Here is a 19424-nt window from a genome sequence, read left to right as displayed (position 1 = left end):
AGGCAATGTTCTTAGTTCCTAATTTAATAATCAATTTCTAAATTTAAAAGCAAATAGTCGGGCAGCTAGGTGACACAGTGCATAAAGCACTGGCCCTGGATTCAGGAGGACCTGAGTTCAAATCCAGCCTCAGATACTTGACACTTACTAGCTGTGTGACCCTGGGCAAGTCACTTAACCCTCATTGCCCTGCAAAAAAGAAAATAATGAAAAGCAAATAGTCAATTTCTTATATTCAAATTTTTTTTTGTTTTTGTTTTTAATGAATGCAAGGCACTGTCCTAAAAATTTGATGGGGGACGGAGGGAGGAATGAAGAAACATGTGGTCACTGCCCTCTTCTAACTGATGCTATAGAAAAGTTCGATTTACAGAGTATATGAAGTATTGCTTTCCTCTAAGTAGCACAAATAACCACATTTTCTTTTCAGTTAGTCATTAGGAGAAAGGGTTATATCTGAATAGAAATTCTGAAATCATAGCAAATAAAGCTTGAAGGGACATTGGAAACCATTGAGAGTAACTCTTTCATTTTACAAATGAGAAATCCAAGGCCCAGAGAGGTTGACTAGACTGAGTTTACACCAGTAATAACCATGGCAGGAGAGCGAGGAAAAGGTCAAGGTCCCTTGACTCTAAACTGAGTGCTCCTAGCACTGCATCACACTATCTGCAACTAAGAATGTTTTTTAACCTAATTTTATTCTGATTGACCAAAATGTTTTGAAAATTCAAATTCACTTGTTTATAGTATAGTAACCCTATCAGATAAATGCAAATCATTATACTTTCACTTTTCAGCATATTATTTCAGTACAGAATCTTTCATTAATTTCTGCTGTAATCATGTCCTTATTTACACTGTTTTTGTAAAATAGTCTGGGGCAGCTAGGTGGCACAGTGGATAAAGCACTGGCCCTGGATTCAGGAGGGCCTGAGTTCAAATCCAGCCTCAGACACTTGACACTTACTAGCTGTGTGACCCTGAGCAAGTCACTTAACCCCAATTGCCTCAACAAAAAAAAGAAAAAAAGAAAAAAGAAAGAAAAGAAAAGAAAAATAGTCTGTTCTGGGGTCCCTGATGCTTTTGTGGAGATTAGTCAGTCAAAAAGCATTTATTAAGCACCTACTCTGTGCTAGGCACTATACCATGTGTGGGGGATACAAAGAAAGGCAAAAACAGTCCTTGTTCTCAAGGCATTTAGTTTAATGGAGGAGACAACTATGTACAAACAAAATATGTGCAAGATAAATTGAAGATAATCTTTGAGGAAAGGAGTTAGCATTAAAGGGTATTGGGAAAGGCATCCTGTAGAAGGTAGAATTTTAGCTGGAACTTGAAGGAAAGCAGAGAGGCTAGGAAATAGAAATGAGGAAGAAGAGAACATTCCAGGCTCATGGGACAGCCTGTGGAAATTCCTGGAGTAGAGAGATGAAGTGTCTTGTGGGAAGAACAGCAAGAAGGTCATCACTAGATTTCAGATTCCATGGAAAGGAGTAATGTGTAAGAAGACTGGAAAGGTAGTAGGGGCACATGTTATGAATGGCTTCCAATGCCAAACAGAGGATTTGATTTTTGATCTTGGAGGTGCTAGGGAGCCACTGTAGTTTATTGAATGGACAGTTGATGTGACATGATGAGACCTGCACTTTAGGAAGATCAGTTTAACAGTTGAGTAGATGATGGACTAGATTGGGAAGAGACTCATGGCCAAGAGAACAGCCAGAAGGCTATTGCAGTAGTCTGAGGTGATAAAAGTGAATGAGTGAGGAGTTGAAGATGATGTAGGTTTTAGTTCTAACTATGTCACTTATTCCTCCATTATATTGAAATCATTTATCCTCTCTGGGACTCAATTCATCTATAAAATGAGAAATGCTTTTAAATTTTAAATGAGAGTTATAATGGCAATTGTATTATGTGGATTTCTTTCATTATCAAATGTTATAAATAATGTAATGGGAGGCTTTCACATGCTCAGGGCTCCTGTTACACTAGTAACTATATAATGGCTACAAATATTAGATATTTGTTTCTAAAATATTAGAATGAAAGTTAATAATGAATTTCATCATTCTCATTGTTACTATTAATAAAGCAGTCTTACTTCACTGTGTAAAAAAAGTCTACTTTGATTAATTATACCCAAGCTGAAATCCTGTCAATTGCACTTAAAATGTTTGCTTATTCTGACAAAATATCACCATAATTAGTCAGCTGAAATAAATTTAATCTTTGTTTTTGTTTTTTTGTTTTTAGTGAGGCAATTGGGGTTAAGTGACTTGCCCAGGGTCACACAGCTAGTAAGTATTAAGTGTCCAAGGCCGGATTTGAACTCAGGTCCTCCTGAATCCAGGGCCAGTGCTCTATCCACGGCGCCACCTAGCTGCCCCAATAAATTTAATCTTAATAGCTGAAAATAGCAGAAAATTTCAGGACCTTAATAGTTTTTAGTTTTTCTTGATTAAAATTCTTTTCTCGAAACCAAAATTTAAAATGTGACAAAATGAGTTACTCAAGTTTCCAATAGCCAGCAGTGTGAAATAGTATCGACTCTGGAGTCAAATGATCTTTGTTTAAATGGTGATTCTGTTGTTTTTATTACTCCCAGGATCTCATGCAAGTCACTGCACATCCCTGGACCTCAGTTTCCTCATCTATACAATGAGGGCATTAAATTAGTTGATCTCTAAGGTTTCTAAATCTACAATCTGAATAATCGACATTGTGTCCTACATTACTTTCCATCATAAACAAGTTTTCCAATGGATATAGGAGAGGCAGTGTGGTGTGGTGGATATGAAGTAATTAAGACCTGAGTTTGAATCCTGATCCCATGTTTAGAAGTTGTGTGACCTGGCTACTCTTTGTCAAAGTTGCCTCATCTGTAGAGTAGGGATAGTGTCTGTGGCATTTGCTTTATGGAGTTGAGTGGATCAAGTGGGATAGTGTGTGCAAGGTGCTCTGCAAACTTCAGGGTGCCATGTGGATGTCAGTTATTATTATTACACATGTAAATTGATTACCTTTTATTTTAATGGAAAAAGCACATTTTTAGTGTGTACATGAAATATCTGATACCATCTGGTCATCAAGTTAGTTTTTTGGCATAAACATTATCTTTAGTACCATAAATTGTTATTATAAAGATATTGCCAGGGCAGCTAGGTGGCACAGTGGATATAGCACTGGCCCTGGAGTCAGGAGGACCCGAGTTCAAATCTGACCTCAGACACTTGACACTTACTAGCTGTGTGACCCTGAGCAAGTCACTTAACCCCAATTGCCTCAAAATAAAAGATTTTGTACTTAGCATTTTTTCCCCCGCAGGGCACTGATGGTTAAGTGACTTTTTGTGATTTCAAGGACCATAGCATTCCAGGCCTTCCCCCTCCCAACTGCCCTCTTCTTTGGTTAATTTTTTATTAAAAACTACATAGGGGAGGGGATGATACAGAGGGAATAACAGAGGAGAAGGAAAGAATGAGTGAGGGGATGATGGAGCCATTCTGGGGCAAGGGAGGGACTCAGTTGTTGTAGTGGAGCCCCCACCAGGTCCGCAGGGGCCAGGCCAGGGCCTGGGATAGGGTCAGGGAGGAGCTCTACAAGAATAGCTGAGAACTTGGTGTCCCCCAAAACCTGGTTCCTATAAGTCTCAAAGAAGTGTTGAAGGCCTACGATGCATTGGACATCAGCCTTGTCCTCTGTGAGCTTATTGAACTACTAGAACATGTGGCCTACATCCTGGGCAAACTCCTTAGGGGAGTTGTACGGGGAGGGGGGGAGGAATAGCTTCTCCTGGAGGTGAGCTCCAATCAGAATGAGGTCCAGCTGCTCTGCTGATGGTGTGGGGTCCATGGCCAGTTGATGCAGGGGATGGCAAGGCTCATGGCAGAACAAGGCCAGCAACACATGCTCCCACTTCTGTTGGTTAGAAGGTAATAGCTTGGCAGGGGTTAAGGCCACTGTCTTGGAGCCAGGAAGAGGGACCTCCTCTTTACAGTCTACTACCTCTTGGCACAGGAAGCAGCTCCATTCCTCCCCAGGTACTTCCTGCATGGCCAGCAGGTGACAGTCCAAATAGAAGCAGAATTCCCACCAGCTGCACATCACCAGGTCACGGAGCTTCTGCTAGACAGAGCAGATGGTGGCACTATCAACCATGGCTCTGAAGCTTCCAGGAGCCACAGTAATAGTTGTGTCAGCATTGGGGCCTTCCAGCACTTCCAGACCAGAGCTGCTGCATCCCATGGGGGAGGCCAGGTGGGGACCTCAGTGCTGAAGCCTCCAGGGAAGACAATAGCAATGGCTCCATCTCCAGCGCCTTAATCCTGACCCCCATCCCCACCCCATGGCAGCCTCTGTCTCTTCCTTCTTGACCATGGCCATGGGTAGCATGGGAAGACCCCCCAGAATCCTAGCTGACCACCGCTCTTGATGAAGGATGAGGTTGTTGTCTTCATTGGTGATCCCCGGGAAAACTTTGAAGACTGGGGGTGGGGAGTTGCTGTCCGCTGTCAGTTCTAGTTCAAGGCATTCCAGAATCACCCTGGGCACCTGCCACATTTAACCACTCACTTCCCCTTTGCTGGATCTGCACCTTGTCATTCCAGACATGTTAGGCTCAGCACTGTAGGTGTCATCTGGACTATAGCTCCATAGCCTTCCTGCAAGTCCATGGCCTGATTTCCTCCATGCTTAGAGGTGTTTGGAGGTGGGGGGAGGTGGCAAGGATGGAGGGACCATGGAGCCAGGACCACTCCTCTCAAAAACAATTTTTCTGAAGGCCTCAGAGCTTTTGGTCTAAGCGTTGAAGTCCCACTGGAACTTCATATCCCCCAGGACTCCATAGTCATCTTAAGGGCATAATATAGCTGAAAGTCAACCAGCTTCTTGGACAGTAGCAGGGCCAGGTTGTTATCTCTCTCCAGGGCCCAGGAGGCAAAGTGCAGGATGTGCTCCTGGTGTCTCTGGATCTTGGTCATGGTCCTACTGCCCCTTGGTCACCTTTTGGGTGTCATTAGCCACCATTAGATCATACTTATTCAATTCCTTCTTGATCTGCAGGACAGCTATCTTCACACCCACTGAGACCTGCTTCTGCACATTCATCACCTGGCAGATTGAGGTGTGCACTTCCTTGTTGTTCTTCAGCAGAATGGCATGCTTGTCCCCCAAGTGCTTGACCAAGAGCTTCCTTTGGTTTCTCACAGTATTCTCCAGGAACTGGTACTAATGGTCCTTGTGGGTGTTGAGTTGGCAGTCTCAGTAAATGAGGGCATCACAGCTTTCAGAGATGAACACCAAGGGCTCTTGCTTGTGAACTAAAATTTAGTGTGCTCCCCATTTGGTGAGGCCAGTTTATCAGAAGGTGTGGTTCTTGGTGTACTTGACCTGCTGGTGGGCCTCTACAGCAGTCTTACATAGGGGCTCCGAACACTTGATGTATTAAATTGTGCCAAAGTACTGTCCCCGCAGCTGGAGCAGCATTTATTGATATCTTTAGGGTCCAGTGCCACCTTGATGCTGCTGTCTTTCATGAAATAGTTTCTCATGATGTCCCTGCAAAGCATTGTTGTCTGCAGACCAGACAATTGACTATAGCACTGCCACTCCCCAAATTTCCCCTCCTATTTCCAGTTGGTGGTGGCAGACCCAGCAGCAGTGCCAGGAAAGACTCTCCCAGCAACAGGCACTGGTCACATATTAGTGCAGCAGGCAAGGCAGCAGGCATGAATCCTGCGAGGCGTCAGGTGGTCCTGGAACAAGCAACAATGTTCCAGAAGCTCCAGCCACCTCTCTGAGCCCACTGCTCAAGGTCGAGGCCAGGGAGGAAGTGATACCAGACCTATCTATCCTCCACTATCTCCCTAAATTTGTCCAAGCTCATGTTCATTGTTTCCATAACACTATTTATCCATTCTCATTTTCTGATGTCTCCTTCTCCTTTTGCCTTCAATCTTTCTAAACATCACAATCTTTTCCAATGAGTCCTGTCTTCTCATTATATGGCTAAAGTATTTAAGCTTCAGCTTCAATATTTAACCTTCTGGTGAATAGTCTGAGTTAATTTCTTTAAGTACTGACTGATTTGATCTCCTTGCTGTCCAAGGGACCATGAAAAGCCTTCTCCAGCAGCACAATTTGACAATTGATTCTGTGTGCTCAGTTTTCTTTATAATTCAGTTCTCACAGCAATATGTTACTACTGGAAAAAAACCATAACCTTGACTATACAGACCTTTTTTGTCAATGTGATATGTCTGCTTTTTAGTATGCTGACTAGATTTGCCATAGCTTTCATTCTAAGGAATAAGCATCTTTTGATTTCATGGCTGCAGTCATCATATGCAGTGATTTTTGAGCTCAAGAATATAAAATCTGACACTACTTCCACTTCTTCTCCCTCTGTCAGAAAGTGATGGGACCAGTTGCCATGATCTTAGTTGTATGTGGTTTTTTGTTTGTTTGTTTGTTTTGTTTTGTGAGGCAATTGGGGTTAAGTGACTTGCCTAGGGTCACACAGCTAATAAGTGTTAAATGTCAGAGATTGGATTTGACCTCAGGTCCTCCTGAATTCAAGGCCAGTGCTCTATCCACTGTGCCACCTAGCTGCCCCTGTATGTGTGTTTTTAATGTTTTAATTTTACACTCTCCTCTTTAAACCTCATCAAAAGACTTATTAATTTTTCTTCACTTTCTGCCAACAGAATGGCATCACCTGCTTGTCTGAGATTGTTTATATTTCTCCTGGCAACCTTAATTCTGGCTTTTGTTTGGCCAACCTGGCATTTCACATGATGTACTCTGCATATAAATTAAATAAGGTGACAATATATAGACTTGTCAGACTCCTTTCCCAAGAAATTGTTCCATGTTCAGTTTAGTTTGCTTCTTGACCCTGATGTAGATTTCTCAGGAGACAGGTAAAAAGATCTGGTATTGCTATCTCTTTGAGGACTTGCCACATTTTGTTTGATCTACACAGTCAAAGGCTTTAGTGTAGTCAGTGAAGTAGAAGTATATGGTTTTCTGGAACTTCCTTGTTCTCTCCATAAGATATCAGATTTGGCAATTTGGTTTCTAGTTCCTCTGCCTCTTCAAAAACCAGCTTGCTCTTTTGGTAATTCTCAATTCACATATTGCTGATGCCTAGCTTGCAGAATCTTATGCATAACCTTGTTGGCATAGAAAATGAATTCAGGTGTTTGGTAATTTGAACATTCTTTGGCAATGCTCTTCTTCTTCTTGAAAATAATCTTCATTTATTGAGAGTCCACCAGCTCCAAGTTGGTCTGGAAACATTAGGCAGCTTCCTCTTTTGCAACTTAGTCCTTTTTGAATGGTCCCATGAAAGCTTTCTTCTCCTCCCCAGGCTGGAAGTGACCATGGCCAAATTTGGAGGTGGTGTCGATAAACTTCAAGTCGATCTCCAGGGCACGATGTTTGGTCTGTACCAGCAGAGACATATGCAGGGTGAGGACCTGCTTTTTGGTCCCAATGACACAACCTTTCAGCATGATAAATCATTGGTCACCTCACCATAATGGACAAAGCTTCCCAGAGGGTTGATTCTCCTGTCAGACAGATCATAATCAGTGGATGCGTTGTTTTTGATCAGCTTGCCATCCTTGATCTGGTAGCCCTGGCCAATCTTGTAGTTCTTTTTGTTGATCTCAGTGTGATGGTGGTAGCCCTTCTGACCAGCACAAGCCACAGAGACAGCCACACGGGCAGGATGCCAAGCACCAATACATGCCACCTTACGTAGGCCTCGCTGAGTTTTCCAGGGCAGTTTCTTTGTGTGCCAATGGCTGGTGACACCTTTATAACCCTTGCCCATGGTCATTCCAATGATGTCTATCATCTTGTCTTGTCCAAACACAGTGGACACTGGCACCTGCTGCTCCAGCTTCTCATGAGCCCAGTCCAGTTTCTCAGACATGCTGCCACCATTCACCTAGATCTCCATCAGGTGAGACTTCTGCCTCAGAGGGAGCAGGAGCATCTGGGTGTGTGCAATGACTCAGATAACCTGACAGTACTTCTTCATGCTATTAAAGTCCTTCTCCAGCTGCTTCTTGACATCATCATCTTGCCACTTCTTGCAGTACTTGGTGGAGGCCTTCTTTTTGGACTTATGCCAGTTCTTGTAGAATTGCCTCTTACACTCATCACTGATGTGCTCAGCAAAGATGGTTTTGAAGCTCTGGAGACCTCAAGGGTACATAACCCACAATGCCTACAGTGACCATGGGAGTGTCTCCACAATGGTGGCAGCCTTGACCACTTCTTTCTTGTTGACCTTTGAGCCATGCCTGTCCACCTCTCACTTGATGTGGGTTATGCCTGCATTATAGCCCAGAAGAGCTGTCAGGTGGATGGGCTTAATGGGGTCATCTTTGGGGAAGCTCTTCACTTTTCCCCAGTGCCTGCTGCTTTGCTTTTGAGACAGGAAGTGCAGAGACCCATGCCTGGGAGCCGAGAATTTCCTATATGACACAGCTGTGGCAGCATTGCTCTTCTTTAGGACTGAGACCTAAACTGATTTTTCCAATCCAGTAGCCACCGTTGAGTTTTCTAAATTTGCTGGGGTATAGAGTATAGCACTTTAACAGCATCGTTGTTTAGAATTTTAAATAGTTTAACTGGAATTCTATCACTTCCACTAGCCGTTTTGTTAGCATTTTTGTCTTTTACCATGCCCATTTTTGCACAAAATTTTGGTTCCTTTGATATCTCTAATTTTCTTGAAGAGATCTTTTGTCTTTCCCATTCTATTGTTTTCTTCTGTTTCTTTGCATTGCTTATTTAAGAAAACCTTATCTCTCCTTGTTATTCTTTGGAATTCTGCATGCAGTTGGGTATATCTTTCCTTTTTCCTTTCCTTTTCCCTTTCCTTCTCTCCTCAATTATTTGTAAAGCTTCATTAGTCATTTTGCTTTCTTGCTCTTCTTTTCCTTTGGGATGTTATTTGGTTGCTGCCTCCTGTACAATATTGTGAACCTCTCTCCATAGTTCATCAGGCACTCTCTATCTATCTACCAGATCAAATCCCTTAAATCAATTCATTACTTCCACTTTATATTCATAAGATATTATTTAGATCATACCTATATGGTCTGATGGTTTTCCCTACTTTCTTCAATTTAAGTATAAATTTTGCAATAAAAAGCTCATGATCTGAGCCACAGTCAGCTCAAAGTCTTGTCTTAACTGACTGTTTAGAGTTTTTCTACCTTTAATTGCAAAATATATGATCTATCTGGTGATGTCCATGTGTAGAGTTGCCTTTTGGGTGATTGAAAGAGTGTTTCCTAGTGACCAGCAAAGAATTATCTTGACAAAACTATACTAGTTTCTGCTCTGCTTCATTTTGTACTCTAAGACCAAACTTGTCTATTATTCCTATTATCTTTTGATTTCCCACTTTAAGGAATGTGATTTATTTTTTGGTGTTATTTCTAGAAGATATTGTAAGTCTTCACAGAACTGAGCAACTTTGACTTCTTCAGCATCAGTAATTAGAGCATAGACTTATATTATGGTAATGTTTAACAGTTTGCCTTGGATTGGAATAAACATCATTTTGTCATTTTTGAGATTATACACAGGTACTGCTTTTCTCACCCTTTTATTGACTATGAAGGTTATTCCATTTCTTCTAAGGGATTCTTTCCCTCAGTAGTATATGTAACAATCACCTGAATAAAATTTACTCATTCCCATCCATTTAAATTCACTGATACCCAAGATGTCAATGTTTAAGCTTTCTATCTCCTATTTGACCACATCCAATTTACCTTAATTCATAGATCTTACATCCCAGGTTCCTTTGCAGTATTGATCTTTAAAGTATCAGACTTTCATCACCAGCTTCCTTTTGCCTTTGGCCCAGCCACATCATTCTTTCTGGAGCTACTTGTAGTTGTCCTCTGCTCTTCTCTAGTTGCCTATTGGATACCTTCTGATCTGAGCTGCTCATCTTCCAGCATCATCTCTTTTATCATTTTAATACTGTCCATAGTGTTTGGGGTGGGTTTTGGTGGGTTGGTTGGTTTTTTTTTTTCAAAGATATTGGAGTGGTTTGCCATTTCCTTATCCAGTGGGTCACCTTTTGTCAAAACTCTCCACTATGACCTGTCCATCTTGGGCAACCCTGAGTGGCATAGTTCATAGTTTTCACTGAGCTACCCAAGCTCCTATGCCATTATAAGGCAGTGATCCAAGAGGGGTGGTAGCCATAGAAATCAGTAAATAGTCAAATTATGTCTATGTAGGAGAAGCTATGCCTATCATAGGAGGGCAAAGGGTAAGGCAATTGGCATGCATACTGTAGTGAGCAGACTGAAAACTCAGCTTTATGCTAGAAAAGTATTAAGAATCGTGACAAAATAGAGGGGGTACATCCTTCTTAACTAATGCCCCCTTTCTACTATCAGCAGTCAATCTAATCTCTTAAAGTCATCTGAAGCAATCCATTGAGCTGATTTAAATTTGGAATTGTCCCCTTTCCATAGTATATGGGGGAGGGGAAGAGGGAGAGACAAAAAAGCTCATCTTTGAAGCTGGGAACCTGCAGGTTTGGTGACAAAAGTTTGTCCAAGGCTAAAACCCCTAGGAGAATCCAGCCTGGGGTAGTCTGAGAATCCTTTCTTTGTTTTTATTATATGGGCTTGCTTCTTCTCCCTAAGGTCTACCCTGACAGATTTGGTACTAAGATGGAGTTTCCTTAAAAAAGAGAGAACCATGGGAGATCATTCTCTTGGCTTTTGTGTAGCTGTGGACAACTGTGGACATCAAGCAGGAATTTGTTTAGATTGTTTAAGAGAACGGCTGAGGGTAAATTGTAACACCAGGTTAGATTATTCAAGCATATGTCTGAGAATATGCCTCTAATGTTCCCCCTTTCATCACTTCTGAGGAGTTACACTTGAAAACAAAAGTAGTGTCATATCCAACATTATTATTAGATGAGGGAATCCTTTTCTAATGCCCTTCTTAAACTTTATCTTTAACACTTTGAAGGCACAAGGAATCCTAAAAACAAGTAATTTTGGATTGAAATTTTTCTTTAGTTTTGGTGGATATTGTTAATACATTTTAAGAAATTAATAATTACGCCTATGTGGGGGCAGCTGGGTGGCTCAGTGGATAGAGCACTGGCCCTGGATTCAGGAGGACCTGAGTTCAAATTCAGTCTCAGACACTTGACACTTACTAGCTGTGTGATCCCGGGCAAGTTACTTAACCTCTATATCCCCCATTGCAAAAAAATAATAATAATAATTAAAATAAATAAATAATTATACCCATGTAAACCAATTCATTCCTTCCAAAATATTAATTATCCATTGTGTACACATAAAGATATCCTTATTTCCATAAATTTTGCTAAAAAATATTCCTCAAATTTATAATGTTTTATTCTTTTCCTCCATTAATCAATTGGTCAATAAATATTTAAACACCTAGTAGTGTTGGAGGATGCTAAAAGAGTTCACAGATAACCTAAGACTTGATCAATAGTAGCCAGAAGGATTAACAGATAAACTAAGACCTGAATAACCAGAGGATTACTATCAATCAACAATATCAACAGAAATTTAGGGAAGGTAACCAGCGACCAATAACCATTAATATCTATTAATATTCCTAGATCACAGGAAGCAGAAATTGCACCTAGAAACCAGATCATAAAGTAAAGAGATACCATAAACAGAGAGACCCTTGGGGTCTGACAAGTTTAAACATGTTTTTTATGAATATGCATAGAAAGGACCAAACATGTACTTAGGTTCACCTTATGACGTTTAAACCCCAAAAACACACTGCTAGGGAAAAAGCACCTGTCTTGGAGAATGTCTTAGGACCCTAGGAAGTCCAAATTAGAATATGAACCTCCCTAAGAAGGAGAGGAAATAACCTACTTTTCTCACTATAAATATAACCATTCCCATCTCCCTATTTGAGACACCTTACTCCTTTGGATGCTTTTCCCTGTGGCCTCACATTATTCTAATAACACTTGGGAAATTTAGTCACTGAGTCTTGAAATTCTTTGGGACATCTCATGCTCAATTTGATCAATTAAATCCATCCCCCACTTCACTATGTGCCAGGCACTGTGCTAAGCAATGGAGATGCAAAAAGAAGCAAAAGACAGCCCATACCTTCGAGGAGCTTACAATCTAATGGAGGAGACAGTATACCAAAACACACACACACACACACACACACACACACACACACACAGAGCAGACGATATAGAAAATAAATAGGAAATAATTAACAAAGACACAGAATTAAGAGCTATTGGAAAAGGCTTCCTGTAGAAGATGGGATTTTAGTTGAGACTTGAAGGAAGCCAAGGGGGTCAGTATTGGCAGCAGAGGAGAGAGAGCATTCCAGGCATGGGTGACAGGCAGAAAAAATGCCAGGAACTAAGATGGAGAGTGTTATTTGTGGAACAGCCAGTGGATTGAAGGGCACCTGTAAGGGAGTAAGGTAAAAAAAAAGTCTAGAATGGTGGGAGGGAGTTAGGTTATGAAGACTTTTAAATAGTATTTTGTTTTTGATCCTGGAGGTGACAAAGAGCCAATGGAGTTTATTGAGTAAAAAGGTGATATGGTCAGACCTGGCCTTTAGAAAAATTCTGGTGGCTAAATGGAGGATGAATTGGAGTGGGAAGAGATAAGGTGGGTACCCACCAGCAGACTATTACAGTAGCCCAGGCATGAGGTCATGAAAGTCTTTCCTAGAGTTGTAGCCATGTCAGAGGAGAGGAGACATATTTGAGAGATGTTGCAAAGGTGAAATCAGCAGACCTTGGCAACAGATTAGATATGGGGGTGGGGGTGTGGATGAGAGCTATAGTAAGGAGTGGATGAAAATTCGGTGAAAATAGATACCTTCAGGGGGCAGCTAGGTGGCACAGTGGATAGAGCACCAACCCTGGATTCAGGAGGACCTGAATTCAAATTCAACCTCAGATACTTGACACTTACTAGCTGTGTGACCTTGGACAAGTCTCTTAACCCTCATTGCCCTGGGGGAAAAAAAGAAAGGAAGAAAGGAAGAAAGAAAATGGATATGTTCTTGTGCTTAAGTCCCCCAATTATCCAGGTAACCAGAACAACTGTATGAGGACTAGCTTCACTGGCTAATACACCAACAATCCTTTGCACAACCAAGAGTAAACTGCGCTGGACATGCAGGGAATCAGTAACTGAAGCAAATCAAAGACTTACCTCACTGCAGGCTATGTGACTATGGATATGGACCTTATCTTCAGAGATTTTCTAACTTTCAATAACCTTTTTTTGAAGATGATATGGGTGGGTGGGTCTGGTTCTTTGGTATTCCTCAGTAAAGAATTATCCTCTCACACACAGTCCAATCAGAATTAAAGTAATCTTTATTTGGTGCTAGGGAAAGTGACTCAGAGAAAAGTCAGAGACTTAGCCTCTCAGGGAGAAAAAAAGAGTTCAAAAGCATTTTCTCAAGAGCCAGAGGGAAGACAAAGCTTTCATAAAAGTCATGGGGCAGCTAGGTGATGCAGTGGATAAAGCACAGGCCCTGGATTCAGGAGGACCTGAGTTCAAATCCAGCCTCAGACACTTAACACTTACTAGCTGTGTGAAAGAGAAATTCCAGAGGTGCAGGATGTGTCCATTGATACACAACCAGAAGGCATTCTTGGTGATAGTTCAATTCAAGGATTGCTTATGTAGAAAAGGATTTTTCCAAAGTTAGAGAATAGCTGAAGATAAGGTATATATCCATAGTCACATATCCTGCAGTTGGATAAGTCCTTGATGCATATCCTGTAGTCTGATAAGTCTTTGATTGGTTTCAGGGTTACTGATTCCCTGCATGTCCAGCTGGGTCTACTCTGGGGCAAAGGATTGTTAGTGAAGACAGTTGTTCTGGTTACCTGGACAACTGGGGGGCTCAAGCAAATCAAGGTACTCATTTTCACATCTGCTATCCATGCATAATCTGGTCATACTAGAAACATTTGTGGGGGCAGCTAGATGGCTCAGTGGATAGAGAACCCTGGAGTCAGGAGGACCTGAATTCCAATCCAGCCTCAGACACTTGACACTTACAAGGTCTGTGACCCTGGACAAGTCACTTAACCCCAATTGCCTCACCAAAAAAAAAAAAAGAAAAGAAAAGAAAGAAAAGAAAAGAAAAGAAACATTTGGTACACCTAAAAGAACTCTAAAATTACAAACACTTAGGGTTATAATAGATATTAGTCATATTTGCATAATAAAGAACACAGAAATAGTTCTTTCAGGACACTCAGAAAGAATATTCTGTGGATTCACCTTAACTCACAGAAATTCAAGAGACCCTGAAGTTTTCCGTGCTTCCTCTTTCCCACCCCTGCTCCTGTGCTTCCCAATCTCAAGATCTAAATTCAACATGACTTACAGGACTGCACTGGATGGGTTATGCCTCTAGCAAGAAGGGAAGCTGAGGTTCATATCCCCACATTAGCGTTCCCCTCATTTGTGTCACATTGTTCTTTTTTGGTTCTTCTTCAAATATGTCATCATTCTGCTATAATTCTCTGCTCCCAGCAGGTACGTGTGGATTCTCTTACCAATTCAGTTGCTCAGCCTTGTTTCATTTCCCCCTTTATTTCAGTCTTCTTCCATCAGATAGTACAATTACTTCCTTAAGAATAAGCTTCCAGGAAATCAGCCAATTGAAACATTTCCCCAGTGCCTTTGTTGCCAGTACTAGTTTGTTTGTTTTTTTTTTAATATACCTGGACCATTATGTCTCTGGACTTTTGAAGTCTTCTTTCACCTTATACTCAGGTATCTACATCCCTATCATCCACTCACATAAAGAGTCCATCTCTTCTAGTGTCTATGGGAATGCCTCCCTCTTAGATCATACAAATGAGTATCTGCTTTTTATTCCAGATCAGTTCATAGTAAGTCATTACCATTTGCTTCCTCTTTATCCCAATACCAGGATGTTATCCAATGTTTCCACTTTTTCAGTCCTTTCACTGAGTCTTGGGATTCAGAGAACCATTCCTACTCAATCTTTGTCTTTTCATCTTGAATATCTGCGCAAGATTATTCAAATTACTCCAGACTAGGGATAGGGGGCAGCTAGGTGGCACAGTAGATATAGCACTGGCCCTGAAGTTAGAAGCACCTGAGTTCAGATCTCAGCTCAGACACTTACTAGCTGTGTGACCCTAAGCAAGTCACTTAATCCCAATTGTATTAAACATTTGGGGCTATCTCCAGTCATCCTGATGTATATCTTGCCACTGGACCCAGATGGCTCTGGGCTGATGACCTTGCACGGCCCTCCCTCACTTAAATCCAGTTCACTGCAAGTCATGATATCACCCTGATGTCATGGTCCTCTTCAAGAATAAAGGACAAACAGGGGCAGCTAGTTGGCACAGTGGATAAAGCACTGGCCTTGGATTCAGTAGTACCTGAGTTCAAATCTGACCTTAGACACTTGACACTTAACTACCTATGTGACCCTGGGCAAGTCACTTAACCCTCATTGCCCTGCAAAAAAAAAAAAAAAACGAATAAAGGACAAACAACAACAACTAGAGATAAGAGATGAAGGTGGGAGAGTGGAGAGAGAAATAATGAAAAAAAAAGAATAATAAAAAAAGGATTGTCAACAAAACATTTAAAAAACACAAGAGAAACAAAGTTCAAAGGAGACCACAAACAAGCAAGGCAGTGTTTGGTACTATCATGTAAGCTACTTGTGAATAAGGATTGTTTTATTCTTTGTACTTTTAACACCAGTGTCTAGCATAGTGTCTGGCACACAGTAGGTGGTTAATAAATACTTCTTGATTGAGAGACTAAATTTTAAAAACCAACCAATATATATGGTAGCAGATATTCATGATTTCATATACAATCATCTTTTTCCATCCTTCTTTGTCTATGGAAATGTGTATGTTTCTGAAGAAAACTTTAAAGAAAACTTTAAAAATTATCCTGGACTACTTTTCAAAAGATATCCAAAAGAGAAGTACCTGGAGTACCCTGGGGGCACGTGTGATACTAAGAGAACCTGACTACCCTTTCCTGAAGGTGAAGATTTATGACCTTGCTATATATAAGGTACTATAGGACAATTTAAACTTGACCTAAATCCCTTTGAGAGGGACATAGGGATATGACCCTCCACTGAGATGGAAAGTGCCCCCCCCCTTCAGCCTAGTGATCTGATCTCAAAGTCTTAAAGCCCCTTAGAGCCCCCTATTTCTCTCTCTTTGTTTTTTCTCTAGAGAGAGGCAATAATGGGAAGCTACTATCCCCCTTTCTAAATATAGGCATATCAACTTAAAAATTGCTTCATAGAGTCTGCACCGAGACATTATGTAGACATGATACATTGTTGCAGAAACAGAAAATTTTACAAAATAATCTAAAAACCCAGGGGAGAGACTTATCACTGAACATTCCAGGAGAATGATTGCTGAACCCAATTACCGCATTTTGCTCAAATTAGATGTCTGTAAAGAGTATAAAAACTGCTTGGTTTCCTAATCCTGGTGTGTCACACCTCCTGGTTGTCCCAGTGAGTGTGGTACACCTTTCTTTTGAAAGAAATAAAATCAATGCTTTGGCCTCCTTTCTCCTCGAGTCTCTATTACAGGGGTCAGTGGGTGTACTTCCCATCCCACTCACCTTCATGCTTAAAAAAGACAATATTTATACTTAAATTACTTAAATATAAATGAACATGCAAAAAAAGTAACAGAAGAGTTGATTAGATACATATATAATGAAAAATTAAATTTTAATTAATATCATCACTATGAATATTTTTGAATTACTAGTTAAATCTCATTTCAGTTATTTTTAAGAGATTATATTTATTTTGCTTTTTAAAATAGTGCTCAAGTCATATGAGCAATGAAGTGAGGCTTGTAAATCTTTTCATTTTGTTATAATTACATTTATTATAATAAGATTTAACTTGCATAATGAAAAGTTTATTAATCCCCAGCCAAAGTTCCATTCATCATGAGCAATAAAGTAATGTTATAGTACCATAAAAGAATATAGGCTTTAGCTTAATTTTTGTACTTATAAGATTTGATCTGCAATATGTACATTCTTGTTCAGTGAGTATTGTTAAACCTAGAAAAAAGTTATCAAAGAGCCACAGAGGTTATTATACTGTCAACTCCAAAAATGCCAAAGAGCTCACAGTGGTTATACATGAACCATTAACTCTAAAAATAAAATAAAATAAAACCAAGGAGCTCACAGAGGTTATAGGCAAAAAAGTCTTCTTTATTCAGTTGGAGGACAGAAACTAGGCACCTGTGCAGAGGTTTGCTCTAGGAACAAGCAAAACCCTCCCCCCCCCCTCCGCCCCCACATTGAGGTTAAACCATGGTACACATAGTAGTGGCTAGACAAAGAAACATGAAGTGAGCTGTAGCTGTGGCAATGAAGAGATAACAGCAACAATGAGGCAAGTTTGATTTCATAGTCAGGCTTCATGACTAGAACGTGATTCTTACAGGTGCTTGTCTGAGCTCAGGGACCACCTGGGGCTGCTTTGAGCAGTTCTGTGATTTAGCTGTAGCAGAATTCATTGAGAGGGTGAGTGCAAAGGATTATTGTTATGCCAAACTGCAGGCACAGTTTGCTTGTTGGACCTTTAGCTCTGGAAAACAGGGCGTTGCCTAATAGTAAAAAGAGAGGAGTGAAAAGAAAGGGGTGGTCTTGGCATGGGGATCCTGACAGTATTATCTCTTCTGAAAGTAAGAGTGCTTCAGAATAGGGCTATACTTTACTTCACTTAGAATTTCACAGAAAACATTTAAGGGAGGGAAAGATAAGTGTTTAATACATTCAGATAGAGATTTAAATTCGAGTAAAAATTACATGAAAAAATAACTAGACAAAAGAGGTCACATGATGTGATAAAGAGCCAGCCTTACAGTCAAGATGACTTGAATTCAAGTTCAGTTTTGCTGATTATGTGACCCAGAGCAAGTCAATTAACATTTTCACTGCCCTTGTCAAGATATTAGGAGACACCCTATTTTCCAGAGCTAAGACAGCAATCAAGCTGTGCCCTGAGCTTGGCATAATAACAATCCTTTGTACTCACCCTCTGGATGATCTCACCCTCTGGCAAAATCACATAATTATTGTATTTGACCAACACCAGGTGTTCTCTGAGCTCAGACAAGTACCCAAAAAGCTCAGACAAGTATCCGTGTTCCAGTCATGAAGCTCTGCTATGAAGTAAACTTGTCTCATTTTTGCTGTAACCCCTCATTGTCAGGGCTACAGCTCATTGTGTAGCCATTGGTATAAGTATTGAGACCTTCCCCATACTGCCTCAGGTACCCCCACTAGGGCTGGGGCCTTGGTACATGTATCTAGAACCCTCCTTGCTTGCAAACCATTTCCCTCACTTTGAAATTAAACTTCTGTTTGATTCCTGACTCTCCTGTCTCTAGCTTGCTCTGTTTGGCTCTGGCCAACCATGGGTTAGAGGCATGGGTCTGTATAGATGTGGTTCTCAAGGAGGCAAGAATAAATATCTCTGGAGTCTCCTCTTCCTCCCTGTCATCTTTCTCCAAGGAAGACTTTGATTCTTTCCGGGAAGGGGAGCAAAAAGATAGACCAGAGGCTGACTATTATGCTTTCCTTAGAGAGATGTGGTACTCGGCTAGAATTATATCTATTTGCTACTCCTTTAAATATTGTCTCCATATAGCCTAGGGGAAATTTTAAGCTTTAAGATTTAAGCTATACTTCTGATTGCTACTCCTTAAGGGAGAAGGAATGTCCCAAGCTATATATCCAGGACTTGACTCCCTTCCTATTGGATGCCTGCCAATTACACAATGAACATATATAGTAATAGCAAACAAACTCATTTATCCAGACAGATAGCAAACAGAAATCAGAGAAAGTATACATGTGAGACTATATACCAGACAATAAACAGAAAGAATGAACTCCCATTGGGAGCCAGATAACTCAGCCAAGACAGAGTCCTAGATCTTACTTAAGGAGAAATATTCCAGAATCTCTAATGTAGAAAGTCAGAGATTGGGATATGTGGAAATTGCCAGCTTCTTTACTTCTTCCCTAAAGTCTCCCTCTCCCTTCAGAGACCTGAAGAAGGGTTGGAATACGGCACCTTCTTTCCCCAAGTTGGAAGACAAAAGAACAGACATCTTCTTTCCAGCTCTCACCAACCATGCCCTACCTTCAGACAGGTGGGAGTGGGGTATTAAGTAATTAGTCTCCACCAATGAGGAGAGAGTTTCATACAATTAGCTCTTTAAACCAAGAATTACAAAAAATAAAATGTATTACCAATCTCAAAACATTAATCTGCTACATGGAAAAAGCATTCTATTTTTCTCCCATTTTTGG

General features: G+C 40.7%; 2 pseudogenes; both read right to left on the bottom strand.

The window, feature by feature from the left end:
* Nucleotides 1-3432: 3432 nt before the first annotated feature.
* Nucleotides 3433-5734, bottom strand: LOC122751042 (annotated as a pseudogene).
* Nucleotides 5735-7304: 1570 nt separating this feature from the next.
* LOC122751035 lies at nt 7305-16706 on the bottom strand (annotated as a pseudogene).
* Nucleotides 16707-19424: the final 2718 nt, after the last annotated feature.

This window comes from Dromiciops gliroides, chromosome 1 (assembly GCF_019393635.1).
Source record: "Dromiciops gliroides isolate mDroGli1 chromosome 1, mDroGli1.pri, whole genome shotgun sequence".
Lineage (NCBI taxonomy): Eukaryota > Metazoa > Chordata > Mammalia > Microbiotheria > Microbiotheriidae > Dromiciops > Dromiciops gliroides.
This window is presented reverse-complemented; position numbering and strand designations above follow the sequence as displayed.